We start from the raw sequence: 20,683 nt of genomic DNA on the forward strand, positions 1-20,683 counted from the left end.
ATAATTAAATTTAATTACAATTATATTGTTTTATTTATTTATTTATTAAAAAGTATATTAAAATAATTAAAAAATAAAAAAAATTGCCACATAACTTTTCAAATTTGAAAATACTTATATATATATATATATGGAGGTTATAAAAATTTTAATTACTGCTGTAATTAAATCAATGAAAATAATTAAACTTATCTTATGTATTATAATTAAATTCATCAAAATTAGTTATAGTTATATATATATATATATATATATTTAAAATAATTTATTATTTATCTTAATTATTTGAGTTCAAGTTTTATTTTTGAAAATGACAAAGAAATTAGGGATAACTCGTAACTAATTAGGTACCGTTCGTAGAACGAGTGTGTAGAGGGGTGCTAACACCTTTCTCTCACATAACCAAACTTCCAATCCCGATTTTGGTAAAGTAGAGTGAGACTACTGATTTCTTAACTTAGAAATAGTTTAGAGACCAATTAATAAGTAGTAAATATGTGTTCTAACTGTACCAAAGTAGATAATAGATTAGTGGTGACTTCATTCAAATTTCAATATTTATTATCTCTCGCCATTCCGAACTCTTTCTCCAAGATGTTGCGACAAAAGTGCGCAATCATCTTCATAAATAATGGTAATAATTAATAAGCAAATCCAAATGCAATTATTTAATGCATCTTTATGCCCAAGTTTATGTATTATTACTCATAAAGGCAGTACTATGAAAGTTAAGGTGTAGTCCCAAGAGGAGGGTGAATTGGGTTATTAAAATTTTTCTTTTAATTCTTTTTACAAATTTACAATTTTTTGTTAATTTAGTGAATAAGTAAGATTGATTTAACTTATAATACTTAGTTAGCTTAACCAACTTTAAATATCAACACAATCCAATCACTCTCAACAATATCACTTAAATAAACATTAACCCATTCAACCACAATTAATATATTCAATAAAGACATGAATATACTAATGAGGATATGAAAGCTCTTAGTATAAATGCTACTGCCATGAATAATCTCTATTGTGGACTTGATATTAATGAATTTAATTAAGTTATGACATGTTCTTCTGCTAAGAAGATATGGGATAAGTTAGAGGTTATCTATGAGGGTACTAGAGACGTTAACAATAGTACGATAGAGTATAAAACATTTAAAATGAATACTGGTAAATTCATTCAGAACATATATACTCACTTTACACACATTATTAATTCATTGCATGCATTAGGTAAGACATATCCCACTTATGAAATGATTAAAAAATTTTTTAGGGAATTGCCACCAGTTTGGGAAGCAAAGGCTACAGCCATATTTGAGGGTAGAGATCTAAAGGCTATGTCATTAGATGAATTGATGGGGTCACTTATCACATATGAGTTAGTTATTAATGAGAGACTAAATGAGCATAATAAAATGAGAAAAATGACTGCTTTAAAAACGTCTACTAAGACTTCTAGAGAGTGAAGTGAACCTAAATTTGGAAATGACATGACTATACTTACTAGGAAGTTCAGCAGGTTCTTTAGAAAGAATAGTCGGCCATATAGAAAGTTCAGAGATTCAGCATATGAGAAGGGAGAATCCAGTAAAACAAAAGAAAAATTGAATACTCCCACGTGTTACAATTGTAACAAGGTCGGTCATATCAGACCTGACTGCCCGTTGATGAAAAAGGAGTTTGGGAAAAAAAAAAAGAGCTATGAAAGCAGGCACCTCGTGGGATAAACAAAACATTAGTGATTCAGATTTAAACTGCAGTGATTCAGAGGTTGCTAACTTGTGTTTGATGGCATGGGATGGTGAGGTATTGTCTTCCTGCTCCTTATCTTCATATTATTCTGATGATGATTGTGATTATGATAGCATGCTTACATTTAAAGAATTGTAATATGAACATATTCGTGTATCTAAATTATTAAACAAAATTACCAAGGAAAATGATGTTTTGAAAAAGAAATGTGAAAATTGGTCAAAATTTTTTGAAATTACAAAGAAGTCTCATGCCTCGATTCTTAAAGAAAAGGATTTGAAAATTACCAAACTTCAAAGAAAATTGGAAGATAGCTTCAAAATTGTTTATAAATTTACTGAGGGCCAATGTAATTTTGAAAAACTTCTTGGGATCCAAAGAAACTCTCTTAGCAAAGAAGGCCTCAGATTTAGAAATAATGTGGGTGATTTTGAGGCATTAAAAATCACTCTCTTTTAAGGTAATATTGCCCCCATCCGAATGAGTTTGCTGCAGGAAGAATAATGAAATTCACCTTTGGAATACAACAAAACCACTAAAAAATCTACATGTAGCAATCCGGAAGATTTTTCTATAGAACTTCTTTTGGGAATAGAGTGCTTCGCTATGAAAAATTATAATGAAGAAAGAGACAATTTGCAATGATCAATCTGCTGTCAAGGCCTCTTATTGATAAAGGGATACACCTAATACCCCTTCCAATGGAAATCATTTTTTTATTAAGAAAAAATTGTGTCTCTTCAAATAAACATGATATATTCCTACATTCAAATTTCAAACTGCATTTTAAAATAATAATTATTCAAATAAAAATGACATAATCTATTTATTCACTTTGAAAAAACAGAAACAAAAAATAGAAAACGACAACGATATCAAATAGACCCTTACATATTGATAGCATCGAACGATCTTGTATTTTTTATTATTTTTTTAAAGTGGTGTAATAACCTTGAATGTTATGGAAGAAAAGGTATTTGATTAATCTCTTTTGTATATTTTGCACATTTCATATAAAATATATATGCAGAGGCAATTCCACTTGAGAAGAACGGAAAATCGTAATTCTCATTATAATGAATGAAACTTGAACACTAAGTACATAAGGAGGATACTAGCTGGGGTATTTAAACAAGTTCACAAGATATAGTTAACAATAAATGAGATACCATAAATCCCATGAAATTTGAGATAAAATCTATGTTGTTGATATATATGTTCATTTATTTTTTTTGAATCAATAAGCTCTAATTTGTTAGCATATATGATCCTCAAACAATTGACTTTGAATCTTTGACACTTCTCAAACTTTATTGTGATGATTTGTATGAGATCTTCGACATTTAAATATTCAGTGAACAAAACTGTCGACAATTTAATGAAAACGTTGATGGTTTCTTTTGACTAGCTGTGATGCATATCTATATATATATATATATATATATATATATATATATATATATATATGCAACTTAATTTGAATAGTCACAACGGCTCTCTAATGTGTGTGTGTGTGTGTATTTTTTTAAATTGTTTCTCAACACAATGAATAGAATGGTTAATGCATACCCCATGCGTATAAAAAAGTAGAACAACTCTATTTCTGGTCACTTGCATTTGATTTGACTCAATTGTTTGAAAGAAAGCAAATACAAAATTTGATCAAATTTGCTTGTCATGTTTACAAGAGCCATCTTATTCCACTATACAATTAAAAAATAAAAAAAATATTTTATAAATATATTTTATTATTTTTTAATTTAAAAAAATTTAAGGATATTTTTATTTGAATTATTTTTAAAAATCAATCTGATCATTTTAATTTTATTATTTATTTTTATTTAAAGATATATACAAATGAATGATTTAATAAAAATAGTAAAAATATTAAAATATTCGAGAAATAGGTTGGCAGAGCTATTCAAATTATGATTTTTATTTTTACTTTTATTTTCTTGTAAACAACTGAAAATTGGTAACACGTTGCTTCAAATCAAGAGCAATGGTGCAGCTGATTGATTGTTCTTTCTTACCGAAATCCGTCACCTTGAAAGCAAGGAAGAAACGAGCTTTTCACTCGCCAAAGAAGTCGCCACTCGAGCAAAAGCACGACCGAAAAAAAAGTTTTAAATCCACCTGATTTAAAACTAAAGTTTCCATAACCTATTTATTTTACACCGTATAGAAATGAAAATGGAAAATAAAAAATAGAAACAATATCAAGTAGACACTCAATTAGCCGTAACGATATACCTATGGCTGCTACAATTTGTTAATTTTCTTATTTATTGAAAAAATAAAATTTATAATAATTTAATGCTAGGATTTAAGAAGTTTAGCATGTGATGATAGACTCATAAATATAATTAATAATGTGACGCATTCTATTTGTTAAAGCTTAATACATTGTTGGCCCATAATCTAACAGTTTAAACTTTTAGGTAAAGTGGTGATTTAACATGATATCAAAATTGGTTATCAAGAGAACCTAAGTTCTAGTCTTGTTGCCCTTAATTTAAAAAAATAAATAAAAATAAAATATTACATTCCTTATTATGGGTGTTATTTATCATGTATTTATCTCTCTACGTATTGTCGGATTGCACGTGCGAGAGAGTGTTAAAGCTTGATATACATTGTTGGTCCACAACCTAACAGCTTAAGCTTTTAGGTAAAAGGTAATCTAACACTATTATACTTCATTCAAACAAGCTTATAGATGGATGATACATCAAATTAAATTTACCATCCAATTTGGTAGGTATTTGGGATGAAAATTACTATATTTTGTTGTTCAATTAAAGTTTTACATTTGGTTTAGGTTATAAAATGGAAAGGGACTACTCTACCATTTCATATCCCAACCTACCACTTTCAGAATACTGCCTTGTAGAAGTGAAAACTAACTGATGTAAATGCCATCTGTATCACTTAAGAAATAAAACTTATTTTACCCATGCAATAAACTAAGACTTGAATCACATACTAAGTTCACCTGCTTGTGTTATGTGTGCCTGTGTGTGTACTTGCAAAATTTTGGAAAACTTAAATGATAGCTTATAATCATTTCATAATTAATAGGATTTTGGAAAAATATTATTAAAAAAGAAAAATAAAAATATACTTACACCCCTTAAATTGTATTATAAATTACAAATACCCCCTAAAATTTTAAAAAGGGAATAATGGGTTAACTCCATTGACTAAATGCCATTTTAAAATTTTAGAGGTGACATTTACATGTCCTAGATAACCAAAAGGAGTAATGGAGATAACATTTATAAACTAAAATAATAAAAATAATTTAATATCCTTTTATTTAATTTCACTAAATCTAATTTGATAGCAACTTTTGAATAATAAAAATAAAAAGAATCGCAAGAATTCCTGAATTATTGTGAAGTTTCATATACCATTTATATTCATTTTGTATAAAATGCGCTAAATTTTATAAATAAATAAATAATTATTTCTTTTAGCAAGTTAAAATTATTTATTTTATTAATTTTTTGGATAGTACAGTGTAATTTCATAATATGTATGTTATGTGAATAGGTAAAAATTGAATATATAGTATATGCTATTTTATTAATATATACCATATGCAATGTGGATATATATTATATGTATACTATATGCAATGTGGATATGTTATATTCTTTCTTTTTTATAGAATTACTTATTTAATTCCTTAAATTTGTATCCTGTTTTATTCTAATAGATCAATTAATTTTTGCATGTTTTTAATATGTTAGTTCTTTTGTTTTTTGTCATCCAGGCCCAAAATAATTTCTTCTATTTTTTCTTCCCTCATGGGATTTTTCTTTATGTTTTTTATCACTAGAAATTTCAACCTAGACGGGCCCTTTGATCGTCCAAGCAACACCAAATTGGGAAAGGACGTGAGTGACCCAAGAAGCCTCTCATTATAAATTAAGAATTTGCTTTCATTTCTAAACCCATTCCCTGAGGGGCATTTTTTTCCTCACTCATACAGAAAAAATTATGCTAATATTTCTTAAGCTTATAAGGGTAGTTTTGTCATAAATTTTTTTTAATGATTCATGTGTCATATACATTATACTAATCCTTTAGATTTAACTAATGTTTGTTAATATAAGAGGATTATTATAACTATAAAGATAATTTGGGGTATGAGAACTTTTAGAGAGTTTAAAGAGGCATTTGTACTAGGGGATATAGTATAGGGGATGTAAGTATATTTTTCCTTTTAAAAAAAGGCAGGGACGCGATTATAACTTAATTAGAGAGCTTAAGGGAAATGTTAATGGTATTTTAAAAAATAAAGTGCCCTTCATCATTTTTAAGGTAAAGGAGTCACCTTCTCTGAAATTAAACTACTTCAAAAAACATAAAGGGAAAATTTTGGTAGTCCTGTTGATTACAAAAATTTAGATAACAAAATTATCCCTCACATGTCATTCATATTACAATATATTTCCTTCCATGTCTTAAAACCAAAAATAAAAAATAAAAATGTGGGTAGCTATTTTTGCTTTTTCAGCCCGTAATAATTGTATTTGTCTCATGGTCATCCATCTTCCTTCGACCCTTATTAATTGCATTTGTCTTGATTATAATTACATTGTCAAACTGCCATATTGCCAACCACCCCCACACTTCAATGGCTAATACAAAATAGATTATAAATACTAAAATAGATTGACCAATTACCTTTGTGAAACTTAGCCCACAAATAAGAGTAGCTTGAACATTAGAGGGGCATAAATGAACGAAGAAGGGGGCAGAGAGGATGTGCTGACGGCAACAACAGAAGATGTTCTAGGTAGTGGGAGAGTACTCCAACAGTGACATGTAAGGGGTATATATATATATATATATATAGTCGCTAGTTCTACTCAAACTACTCATTTTTCTTTTATATCCTTCTTTTTATTTAATCAGAATGTTGGCAATATAAAAGGGTTAAGTGATAATGACTGAGATTTTCAGGACTGTCGCAATGTCCCGAAGAATAGTCCGAAATGGTGAAGGATAATAGATATTAAAATTTGAATGGAGTCGTCACTAACTTATTATTTACTTTGATTTGATTAGAACACTTGTTTACGACTCATTAATTAGTCTCTAAACTATTCCTAGGTTTAAGGAACCAATAGCTTTAGTCAGTTTTACCAGAATTGGAATCGAGAGTACAAGTATGCAAAAGGAAGGTATCAGCACCCCTCACACGGGTGTTCTATGAATGGTACCTAATTAATTATAAATTATCTCTAAATTGAATTTGATGATTTTTAATTAACTCCTCTAAAATAAATAAAAATAAATATAAATAAATAAATAAATAATAAAATAAGTAAATAAATGAAAGTAAACTAATAAACAAATAAAAAAATAAAAAAATAAAATCAAAGTGTGATTTATAAATGTCTAATGAGACCTTCAAATGAGAGGATCTTGTTTGTAAATCTCTCTCAGAACAAATACAGGTAATGTCTAAAATACCCCTCTACTCTTTTTGAAATCATTGGGACACACATAAAAATTAAGTAAAATCATCAAATTTTAAGCAAAAATATTTTTAAAATATTCCCAGATTTTCAAAATTTTTTGTAGAATTTTTCTGAAAATTTTAAAATATTTTTCTAAATCTTTATGGGATTTTTAAAGACTTTTATTTTTCATTTTTTTAAAATCCCGAATCAAAATAACTCGAAATATTTTTCCTGACTTCAAAAATATTTTTTTTTTTCCAAATTCTTCCTAATTTTTTCTCTCCTTATGATTTTTCATTATTTTTCTCCAATTTTTTTTTTAAAAAAACCAATTAAAAATAAAATAAATAAATATATTTAAAAAAAGAAAGAGTTTAAGAAAACATTAATTAGTCCAAGCCCAAAAATTCAGATCACTAACTTAAATTTACTAACTTAGCCCTTGAGCCCAAAGTTAATCCAATTTAACCTAACTCGAGTTAAGTAAACATATTTGGACAATAAGAAAGTGTAATCTCATCAAACACAATATAAAAACACAAAACTAAAAGAGAAATAGTGTACTTATCAATTGGGTTTTCTTCAACTTGATCATAAAATTGTAGGCTCATTCGTGGATTCCAATACTTGAAGATGCTGCTACAATGGAACTATTGTCCAAGTCACGAACCTGAAGTTATAAGGCTCCAAATTACAATCTGACCCATTAGAATTAAGAAGGATGAGTCATGAACAATTTATCAAAATTTCATCTCAATCGGACGAAAACTCACCATCCAATCATTTAGATCAAGTTGACTACACAGACATCTCCAATCCTAAAATTGTTGTCCAATGCACCAAACCAACGTTTCCAAGCTACAAATAACAATCCTATGGATCGTACGTAATACGGACGAATCATGAACAACTTGTCAAACTTTCAGTTCCATCGAATAAGAAATTACCATCCAATCACCTAGATCAAGTTGTTTGCGTAGGAACCTCTAATCCTAAAGCTGCTGCTGCAATGAGGATGCTATCAAAGGCACAAAACCAACGTTGCACATCTCCAAATGACAATCCGAACGATCATAATGAATAGGGATAAGTTATAAACCACATGTCAAACATTCAGCTCAATCGAATGAGAATCACCATCTGATTGTCTAAGTCAAGCTAACTGCACAAGCACCTCAAATCCTGAATTTTCAATAAAATAATTTTTTTTTCCTTTGCTCTTTCTTAGCACAAAACTCTGTTATTTTTTTTTATATTTTATTTCTTCCTCTCTTCTTGTGTTCTCCTTCTCTTCTTTGAGGCCTCTATTTATAGGCTTGGGAGAGGTAATTTGAATAAATTTTGATTGATCAGTCAAATTTGATTAGTCAATCAAATTTTAAAACAAATTTCCAATTTGCTTTAGTCAAAATTTCAATTCCAAAGTTAACTCCCAATCATCAGTTCGTTTATTCTTGATTTTTCTTTGCAAGTTTGAATTGCTCAATCAAATTACCAATTTGATTTAATCAAAGATTTGAATTCCAAAACTAACTCCCTATCATCACTTATTGTTAATTTTTCCACATTTTTCACATTGAATGTTTGAAAATGATTTGCAATTTGAAAACCACTTAACCCTCTTCCATTCATTTTTATTTTTTATTTTCCCAATGTAAAAATGTATTTTCCTTTTCTTTGCATTTTTTATTTTTTTGTATTTGTATATTTTTTTATATTTTTTTGTATGAAAAAAAAAATTATTTTTTTTCATTTGTTTTGGTAATATAAGAACGGAGACAAATTGAGGTGTCTATAGTTGTCCCTCTTTATAGGTTTTGTTACTTAAAATGATAAAATGCATGTCTCTTATTGTCTTTTAGTAATAAATCTATAAAGACAAAAGACACAAATTTTAGACTGTGTCTTATTTAACAAAAACCCTTACAAAATAAAATATATGAATTATACAAAGATGTATGGATTCCCAAGTCAATTCACAGACTTACAGAGTAAAATGTAAAATGTCTTAGTTGATGGGAAAGATTACTACCACGGGTTTCGAAATCATGTCATGAACTACGAGAGTAGCTCACAAATCTAGATGAAAACAACTGCTCAGATTCGGGAACTTATGCCATGTGCCTCTAAAACAATCAAAACAACTTGGATGGTACTTCTCAGATATAGGATTTATAAATGCCAAAACCTTATGAGATAGTTAAAGCAATTTGAATAAATTATTGGTTAGTACAACTTGAAGATAACTACTCGAATTTGGGAACTCTAATCGCCACAAACCTTCGAGATAGGTAGAGCATTTTGAATATTAGTAGTTAGTACAACTGGGATGAAATTATTTTGAAAATAGTCAACTTGGATGGAATCATTCCGAAAATGGTCAACTTGGATGAGATTATTTTGAAAATGATCAACTTGGATGGGACTATTCTTAAAATGGTCAACTTGGATGAGATTATTCAAAAAATGATCAATTTGGATGGGATCATTCTGAAAATAGTCAACTTGGATGAGACCATTCCAAAAATGATTAACTTAGATAAGACCATTCCAAAAATGGTCAACTTGGATTGGATCATTTCAAAAATGATTAACTTGGATGAGTCTATACTAAAAATTGTCAACTTGGATGGAACTATTCTAAAAATAGTCAACTTGGATGATATCATTCCGAAAATTATTAATTTGGATGAAATCATTCCTAAAATGGTCAACTTGGATGAGACAATTCCGAAAATTGTCAACATGGATGGGACTGTTCCGAAAATAGTCAACTTGGACGGGTCTATTTCAAAAATGGTTAATTTGGATGGGACCATTTCGAAAATGGTCAATTTGAATGGGACCATTCCAAAAATGATCAACTTGGATGGAACTATTTCGAGAATAGTCAACTTGGATGGGATCATTCCCAAAATTATTAACTTGGATGGGATCATTCTGAAAATGGTTAACTTGGATGAGACTATTCCGAAAATAGTCAACTTAGATGGGATCATTTTAAAAATGATAAACTTGGATGGGACCATTTCGAAAATAGTTAACTTGGATGGGACCATTCCAAAAATGGTCAACTTGGATGGGACACTTCCGAAAATAGCCAACTTGGATGAAATTATTTCGAAAATGATCAACTTGGATAAGACAATTCTCAAAATTGCAACTTGGATAAGACTACTCGAATTAATGAGATAGCCAAGGTAACTTGAAGATAATTACTTGAATTTTAAGACTAATGCCTAAATATCTGAAGTCGGCAAAATAGTTTGGAGGTAACTACCTGAATTTGGAGAATAATGCCCAAATATCTGACATGGACAAAATAGCTTGGAAATAATTGCCTGGATTTAGGATGCTGCATGCCCTAGGTAGGACACAAATTATTACGATTCACGAAAGACAAAGGAATTGAATGGGTAAGAATCGAAATGAAAAAAATTTACATACGGAAATTTATATGATATGAACATAATGGTGCATGATATAAGGATACCTCCTAACTTTACCCAAGCCATGATTTTTACAAAATGCAAATTATGGATAGTTTCCTATTACATTTGATGCAATGCATATAATGCATGATGATGTATGAACTTTCTTTCTCTAATACGTTTGTCATTTTTAAATCAACAAACCAAACTCCATAACTGATCTTTGTCAAATTTTTGAATTCCAACCTAATATGAGTGCCCCTGTATTTTGTTCCCCTGGAAGTTAGTATGACATTTGCCTTAGTTTACTTGTGACTGATCCTGTTCATCTTAAGATTTGAAAACATTTTTCGAAATTTTCTCAATAGGGACTTTCCTGGAATTGTATTCCTAATGTTTTAAAATAAATTTGAAATTTAAATGAATAAATATGCAATAAGATAACACAATCTCATTAAGGATATGAATGGAATGCTCAAACTATCTACTTTTACCTGATTTCTGTATTACAATCTAAAGTTCCCAATGAAATTAAATTCTTTTGTAGATCCGGTATGTGCCTAACATCACATAATGTTCTCACAACACCTTCAAAACTTTTAATTTTGATATTTATTATTCCCACAATTTTGCATGAAGCATCATTTCCCCATAGAACATAACCAAAATTTACTAACATGTGGGTACTGAACTAATCTTTATTTGGTGTCATGTGATAAGAGCACACCAAATCTAGGATCTAAGAATCTATGAGGCAATCTAAACTCAATGAAACAGAAAGCATACCACCATCACCGTTCTCTGAGTCTCCTTTTTCCATTACATTTGCCGATTTTGAAGAACCCTCTTGATTTTCTGCATTCTCCTTCTTCCTTTCCGGACACTCTAATTTTAAGTGCCCTTTTTTCCGCACTTAAAACACCATATGACATTCTTCTTCTTGGACAAGACCGAGATTTATTGTTACTCGATCCGCTCCGGAACTTTCTTCTCCCACGTTCCTGATTACCTTTCACCACAAGCCTTTCACCTTGTGAAATCTCATTGCTGACGTTCTTCCTCTGATGAAAACCTATGGTCTCATCCAAATTCAGGGTTTTTTTTTTCCTCACATCTGAGTTGTAACCATATTTTCATATGTATGAAACGCAGGTAGGGAAACATCAACGCCTTGTCTTCCTCCTAGAACTTCACATCAATTCATATCAAATCATTGATAATCTGATTGAATACATTGATAAGTTGGCTCAAACCCGAACCCTCTACCATCTTAAGCCAATATAATATCTGCTAAAGATACAACTTGTTCGTCAAAGACTTAGACATATACCGACTTTCTAGTTTATGACAAACTGTCGCCGAAGATTCCTCATCCATGATATGATACAAAACCTGATAGTTGCCACAACTTTCTCTTCCAACTCCTTCCAACTTGTTTTGTCTACGCCTTTTGGTTGACTTTTGTATAATGTCTTCACCATACCTTGCTGTACTAACAGATCCTTAACCCTTCTTTGCCATAGTCGGAAATTTTCCGATCCAACAAGCTTGACAACGTCGAACTTTGCAAAAGAAATCCCAGAACCTATTGTAACCAATTGATCTAATACCAATTTTTTGTGCAAATTAATGCGCATAAAAAAAGCTGAATCACACAATGCAACAATCAATGATGAACAATACAGAAAACACAATCACACAGATTATATGAAAACAATAAAACAATGACACAAAGGATTTATATGGTTCGGCAATGCCTATGTCCATGGGAGCAAACGATTGTAATTTTCACTATCTTGTATCTAAAAAAAAAAGAGTTACAACATACAACAATGTATATATGCTAACCCTCTTCAACCCCTGAAGGTTTTTCCCTTGAAACCCAACATATTCAACTTTCCAATTCAAAATTCTAAAAATAGGGTTGAGTAAGCCAAACCGTTGATGGTTTAGTCCTAAGACCAAACCAATCGATATAACTTTGCAAAGTCGTCGACTGTTTCTTTTGAACCTGAACAAAATCATCAATTTCTTATTGCACACCAATTTCTCTATTTTTCTACCATGTTTTCTTTGTAAATGTGTTCCAATGAAAGAGCATTATTACTTTGTATCCAAATGCACAAATATGCAACTGAGTACAATTATGGAGTAATTGGACAAAATGTTAGAAAAAAGGGAAAACACTTAAATCATATATCTGAAAACTAGAAGATTATGTCATTTGAAAGTTTTTATTTGATTGTATAGTGTGATACATTCAAGAATAGGATTTCATGCTTAACTTTAGAATATCATGCATATAACTAATAATCATTAGATTGAATAATTATTAGGTGACAAATAGTACTATGAAGAGGATGAAATGAATCTAAAGAACATAATTACCTTCATACAATGATAATAAAATAAGTTCTTCGTGTTGTTTATTTTGCCTAATATATGGTGTTAGGTTCTTTTAATTACCTCATTTCACATAATGCTTCTAACTATTTTTCGTCCAATACTCATATTTGCTTTAAAATTTCTTTGTTGTTTGGTATGTTCAATTAATTTTGTACGCACCCGCACGCACACACATGTGCACATATATGTATATATATTTCAACAATAATGATCAACATTTTTTTTTTTGTTTTTTGTTTTTGTTTTTAAAAAGAGGGCGGCACCTCCATTTATTTATTAATATACCCTCACAAATAATGATCAACATGAAGGGATGTAAAATTTAAAATGTCATACATAAAAGGGCCACCCTTAAATGGCACAAATATTTTCTTAAATTTATAAAAACTCCATAGACCTCCCTTAAGATTTGACCAAAAAAAAAAAAACATGAAATTTTCTTAAGGCTTTAAAAATTCCAAAATCTTTATGGATTGATTTTTAGCTTCTTTAAAAAAAAATAAATAAATTCTGGTTGTCAAAAATCATAGATAAGTTTTTTTTTTTTTTGTCAAGTTTTAATTAGGGGAGGTCTGTGAGATTCTTAAAACCTCAAGGTAAGTTTTTTTTTTTAATAATCAAGGCTCAAGGAAGATTTGTGGAGCTTTTGAAACTTGGAGAAAGGTATGCATATTTTTACCAAATCTTAAGAAAGTTGAATTTTCTTCTTCCTTTCTAAATGTTATCTTTTTGTTTACAATGTAATATTCAAGAGATAAAAATGTAAGTTAAAGAATGAAATTACCATTTAATACAGTAAAAATAAATGTAATGGGCCATAATATTTTCCTTAATTAACTATAAGATGAAAAGATATCAAGATGTATTCTAAGAGTGATCAATAGTGCATATAGTGGTGTTGCATCAGTCTAAACTCAACTCCATTAAATTATTGTCTACTTTGATCTATTAAGTCTCAAGGTTTTATCTCATTAAAATGCACTGATCGCAAGGTTGAAGAAGACAATTAACCATAAAAAAAAAAAGAAATACATGTAGCTAAGTGCGGGGAATTACACCACTGGATTTTAAATTTCTCTATTAATCTATATATGTATAGGAGAAATGGTTATATAAATGTTTTAAATTGACCCTATTCAAAAAATAAAAAACATGAAGGTCATACTTGAATACTAGAAATTTGTATGATATTTTAGAAATGAAAAATATAAATGATTACATTTACATCTTATATGGAACATCTCAACAATGGCTTGATCATTACCCTTATATATTGAAGGTTTTACATTGAAACTTTTAGGTAGTGTTTAGAAGCATGAATTTCGGACTTTGAATTTCGATTTGGGTGTATTTGAACAAATTTTAATACAATTTTACATTCAATGAAAATTCAAATCTAGAGACTCTCCAAATATCACTACAAAAAATCAGGGTATTAGTGAATGATCAAATTTGTCACTAATATTTATAAATTTGCCACTAATACTATTAGTGACAAATTTATAAGTATTAGTGACAGTTTTAAATTAGTTACTATATCTACCATTACTACTAACTAAAAATGGAGTATTAGTGACGAATTATAACTGTCACTAAACCCTAATACCGTCATTATAAATTATATGCCGACTCAGCTCAAATTCGTCACTAATAGAAGGATACTAGTGATGAATTATAAATTCGTCTCTAATAAAAGGGTATTATAATTCATCACTAATAGTACAGTATTAGTAAAGAATTTAAATTCATCACTAATAGTAGTGTATTAGTGACAAATTACAAATTCGTCACTAATAGTGTAGTATTAGTGAAAGATTCAAATTCATTACTAATATCCTATAATTAGTGATGAATTTGAATCCTTCACTAATACTATACTATTAGTGACGAATTTATAATTCGTTACTAATAACCTACTATTAGTGACAAATTTGAATCCTTCACTAATAATTAAGAAATTAAAAAAAATTAATACTAATTTTTTTGAATCATCAATTCTTCTAAAAATCTATAATTTCATTTTTGCATACATAACCTGAAACCATAATTACTACAAAATTCATAAATTATTCAAAATTTTGAATTCAAATACAAATTCAATTAAAATAAAAAAGTAACATATGTTCAGATAAGAAAAAAATTTCAAAAAATTCAAAATTCAAATACAAATACATTAGACAAATTCAAATTAAAAAATAGAAATTCTATTTGTTCAAATTGCAATAAAAATTACAAAGAAATAATCAAAAGTTGCATCCGACGACTATAGTGCATGCATGACATTGTGCTGATGTTATGACAGCCGTGAACTCTACAAATTAAGAATCATAAAAAATAAAAATAAAAATTAGTATACAAATGGAGAATAGAATGGAAAACTGGCGCTCAGTATAATCAGGAAGAAAAATATAAAGAGTGCACCGTACAATAATTTTCAACCCTAAACGAATAACTGAAATGAATGTGAATGGCGTACGTATGAATATATACAGTTGCATGCATCAAACCACGCATGTAAACACTTTAACTCGTTCTCAAAATAGAGTATCCCTAGTGGTGGACAAATGATAATGCTTATCCATAGTTAAAAGAAAATGATATGCCATGTATGTTAATAAATGCAAATTTAGGGCTTAATGAAATGATTTTTCATTTAACTTTCACTCATCCTTTCAAAAATATTTTAATATTCATTTTATCATAATTATCTTTGTACGTGATTTTTTTTTTTTTGAAAAACTTTTAACGGAATTTTGACAGCATATTGTTTGTAAATTGGACATTTTCTTATAAAACATGTACATAAAACATGGTTGTTTTCACAAAATAAAACATTTCAAGCATGCAACAACCTAAATCCATTATCAACATGCAATTCACAATGTACTGCATCAGTCATGCAGTTGGCATTCAACACAAGCATGTATTCCAGTAGTTCAATATACAATTCATATAACATAATACCATCCATCAAGAAAATATTACGAGGAAAACGTTAAAACCCAATTCAACTAAGGTTTTCTAGTTTTGTCCAGAAGGTTACTTCTCAAGCATTCTTGATGCAGCTTGGGTTGTGCATGAAGTTGTTACTTAGATTGTGAGGTGCTAAATTGAGTTGGGGTTTCTTGGATTCAGTTATGGACATAAAAAGCTTTGGTTATATATTGAGGAAATGGATTATGATTTGTTTTTCTTCTATTCAATGATAGTGATGGAATCCTGGTTTATATATTTTGTTTTCTTCATGGCAGTTTGTTATTTCATTTTTTGTTCAGTTTGGTGGTAAATGTCTTAATTAGAGTGCTAATTAGGTGTGAGACTTGTGGTCTTGTGGAAGGTTTGTTGGTTGGAAGGAATGAAGTCTGTTTCTCATGTACATTTTGCCGATGAGTTTTAGAAGGTTTTAAGATTGTCTTTACTTTGTTGGAGATTTTTGAGCTTGTCTTTAGTCCTTAGGATTTAATTTTGTTAACTTGAGTTTGACTATAAAAGTTTTCAATATATAGGAGGTTTCGAATTGTGATTCTTAAATGGGTTTTAATGTTCATAAGTGACTTTCACTTATATGACATTTTGTTTTTGATCTTTCACTGTATTCTATACATTATTGTTCTTAGCCAATGATATTGGACATTTTCAATGATAAGCCTAAGATCGCCTTTTTCTTACGAATATCAACACATGAGAGACGCAAGTTAGAATGATTTTAAGTTTTAACTGATCATGCATACATTTCTTTGTACATGGTTTTATTTTGGAAAAAATTTAATGAAATTTCGGCAGTATGCCGTTTGTAAATTGGACATTTCCAAAAAAATTCCTGTACTAAAACTTAATAGATTCAAGCAAACAAATCACAATAATACGCCTTATGCATATACCAGTGAGTTTGAGTATGCGAGAACCTAAATCCACTACTAGCATGGAATTCACAATGTACTGCATCAGTCATGCAGTTGGCGTTCAACACAAGCATGTATTCCAATGCACAAGATACAATTCATATTACATAATACCATCCATCAAGAAAATATTATGAGGAAAATGTTAAAACACAATTTATTATTGTTCGTAAGACTTGCACATCTAATGAGAAAATGCATCTAATGATATGTCTAATAGTGAGTTTACAATGGACTCATTTATTACATCCAATGAAGTATTAAGAATCTAACAAAGGATACAAATAATACTATCTAACAAAGGATATAACATAGTGCAGTATTATTCATTTCTTCATTTTCTCAAATAACACAAAATAATTTTCATCTTTGTTTTGAAAACCAACAAAATGTATTCATTTTTTTTTAAGCATACACAACATATTTGAAATGGAGTTTTTTTCTTTTTTAATTTTATAATATTAATTTGCAAGGACACGCATACTAGCATACCCATGTATTTCATGTATAAGTTTGAAGCTCCTTGTCGTAAAATAGTTAAAAGTTCAAGGCCACTTCTACAAATATATATATGCACACATACACTATACAAATAAATTATGTGTAGTGTGATTCTAAATCTTTATGTGATGATGAATATATCTATGTATAGTGAGATGCCTAATTAATGTGCAGGAGAATATGTAGCAACATGCATACAAAATTAAGTTAATCTTTGAAATTAATATGCAGCAAGAATATGCTATATATTATGAAATAAACTTTTTTTTATCTATCAGTTCAAACATACTTCTAGACGGATTTACCTATCAGTTCAAACATCCATATTTTCCAGAATTATCTAAAAATTCCTACTTTATGAGGTATACATGCTAAATTTTCAATGCACAAGAATAGAACAATGACATACCTTCTAATGAGAGGAGCCACCTGCATCATCTGATCGAGATTGGCACATCATTTCTTCGAACTACGCTTGCTTGTTCATTATAGCTGCGAGCGTGGCTTCAAAGGTGGACACCTTTTCTTTCAAACTCTAGTTCTCCAATGTGACGTTAGACACCATGTGTCTAAATTCCTGGTTCTCCAGCTCCACTGTTTGCATGCGCTGAGCCATCTCATCCGCCCAAGCGTCGGCCTCTCGATGCGCTCGTTCTACCTTAGCACGAGCCACCGCACCCATCTAAGATGATGCCGTGGGGGTGATGTATCCGCTTTCAAGCCCTTTCACCCAGCCCCCCGCTCGTTCCCCAAGTCCCTGAGCAGTTATCTGGTAATCCATCATTTGTTGGCTCCCTTCTTCAATAGGTGCATCTCTCAGCTCGACTATCCGCCCCTATTTTAGTCATGAAAATGATAAAAAAGAAGAAATTAGAATACAACTTCGATGTTTTGAATCAAATTATAAACCACATATTTAATTTGACTTACATGTTTGCTTTGCGCACTGTCGCACCACTCCCTTGATCGCCATTGATCATGCTACATCATCATATAAAACATCATTAATATTAATTCAGGTAATCATCATATAGTGTTATATATAGCAATTACCCATTGATGATTTACGAATAATCTCAACCCACCGTAATGCATCATAGGGAGTTTGTTGCGCTTCGCAACATTTTTTACAAATACAAGCTACAAAAAAGATGTCAAAACTTCTTATTAGCCACAACAAAACTTAAAGTAGATATTATAATACAAACATATCACCTGATAGTGTGGGTTGCAGAAATGGCGACACACCACCTAAAAATTCTATTAGGATATCTTATCGTATGAGTGAGTTTTTGCTTCATCTCCCATCACATGAAAATGTTCGTGCGTTTTTGCACAATAGGACTTAAATTTATTACAAAGTTGGACGTCCACTGTCCTCTTCTCATGGTCTGCATGGAGAATGTCCAAATCAAACTACTCCTGCATAGGTAATACATTTAGAATGTTAGACAGTTGTTTGGCTAGTATATTAAAAGTTATATAAAAAAAGAGGTTTGGGATTACTTGTAACGACCTGCTTTTCTTAATCATATAATAGAACATAGTAAATAAAATAGTCAACCCAAACTCGTGGGTAGCGGGGACACCTGTCATACACAGCAGAACCTGCAGCAGTAAATGTAAATCACATTCATCAACCAAAAATTACATAATTCCAGAGTCTACTATATTCCCAAAGATACTGTGTTTATATATAATCTCCAAAACATCAAAAATAGATCTAGGATCCCACAACAAAATCTCCTGATCCTAGTACAAGACTTACCCTCCTAACGGGGCAACTCGACAAACTCAACGGCGACCACGCTCCACTGGTCTTTCTGGGTTTCCTAAAAATCAATTAATATTCGAGGGTGAGACATCTCTCAGTAAGGGAAAATAAACTAAATACAGTTGTGTGGAAACATGAATATTGAATGATAATATAGTTATACAGTACATTTTCCATACCAGAAAACATTAACCATTTAATATCTGCATAAACGTATACCTTCATATTTTTCTATAAATCATAATAATCATAACTGTCTGGTATAACTAATAATACTGAAAACATACTCAGGATGAATAGCTAGCTGATGTCATGCATTACCCCCCATGACGGGTTGTGTAGCTCGAAGGCGGGACCCGTCAATGGTTGGCCGACCACTGCCGAGTCAAAAATGTTTGTAAGTACGATAGGCCCACCACACTTTGGTCTGGACTGCCAGGTGGACGTCTACAACTCTACACTAAAAGCCACATCGACTATCCATATCCCACCCCCTCGTGGGGTGGTTAGCACTAATTTGAACATAGATGTCTGATCTATATAGCTACGGTACCGTGCTCTTGAACTGAATTAAACTAACATCCGGGTTATGATAACATATAGTACATGATAATATCCTATTTAACATATATGGATTGATAGCATTTTCTATAATTTCATAAATATGGTCTTATGCCGAACATTTCATAAATACGGTCTCGCGCTGAAATCATACGTAAAAACACGGCCTGGTGCCGAAATCATACATAAAACACGGCATCGCGCCGGCTATCAATCACGGCCTTGCATCAAATATCTCATACATATCATTCAGAATAAATATATCATTATTGTTAGAATTGGTGTATTGCCAAGAGGGGGGGTGAATTGGAATTTTAAAATTTATCACCTAGGTTGAACCGGATAAACAGCAGTATATACACAACCTAGGGTTTGCCTATTCAATTTTCAAATGCGTATATAAGTATAATGTGAAATTTAAGTCATACGCATCATTCACCCATAACATACATGTGCGGTAAATATAAAGTGCGGAAATATAAATGAACACACGATATGTTATCGGGGTTCAGCCAACCGTGCCTACGTCCCCTCCTCAAGCTCGCAAGCTAGAGGATTCCACTAATAGCTCACTTAAGGGTGGAGCGGCACCGTTTACAACCAGGTCAAATTATCACAGGGCTGACCTCAACCTTAACCAGGTCAATTAGCGGGGCTAACCTCAACCTACACGCCTTAACAAGACGACGCACCTAGCTTTCCTAACCGGGTCTAAGCCAATTCGGGACTATTCTAGGGCTAGTCTCCCTCTTCAGGCCAGTGTCTGGAAATACAACCAATGTGTATTATACTGAAATGGTACAGTGATTGTGCTTTCAAGTAATGCAGATATGTACCCAAATTCGCGCAATAATATACACCACAAATATGAAATAA

This window comes from Malania oleifera, chromosome 3, assembly GCF_029873635.1.
Source record: "Malania oleifera isolate guangnan ecotype guangnan chromosome 3, ASM2987363v1, whole genome shotgun sequence".
NCBI lineage: Eukaryota > Viridiplantae > Streptophyta > Magnoliopsida > Santalales > Ximeniaceae > Malania > Malania oleifera.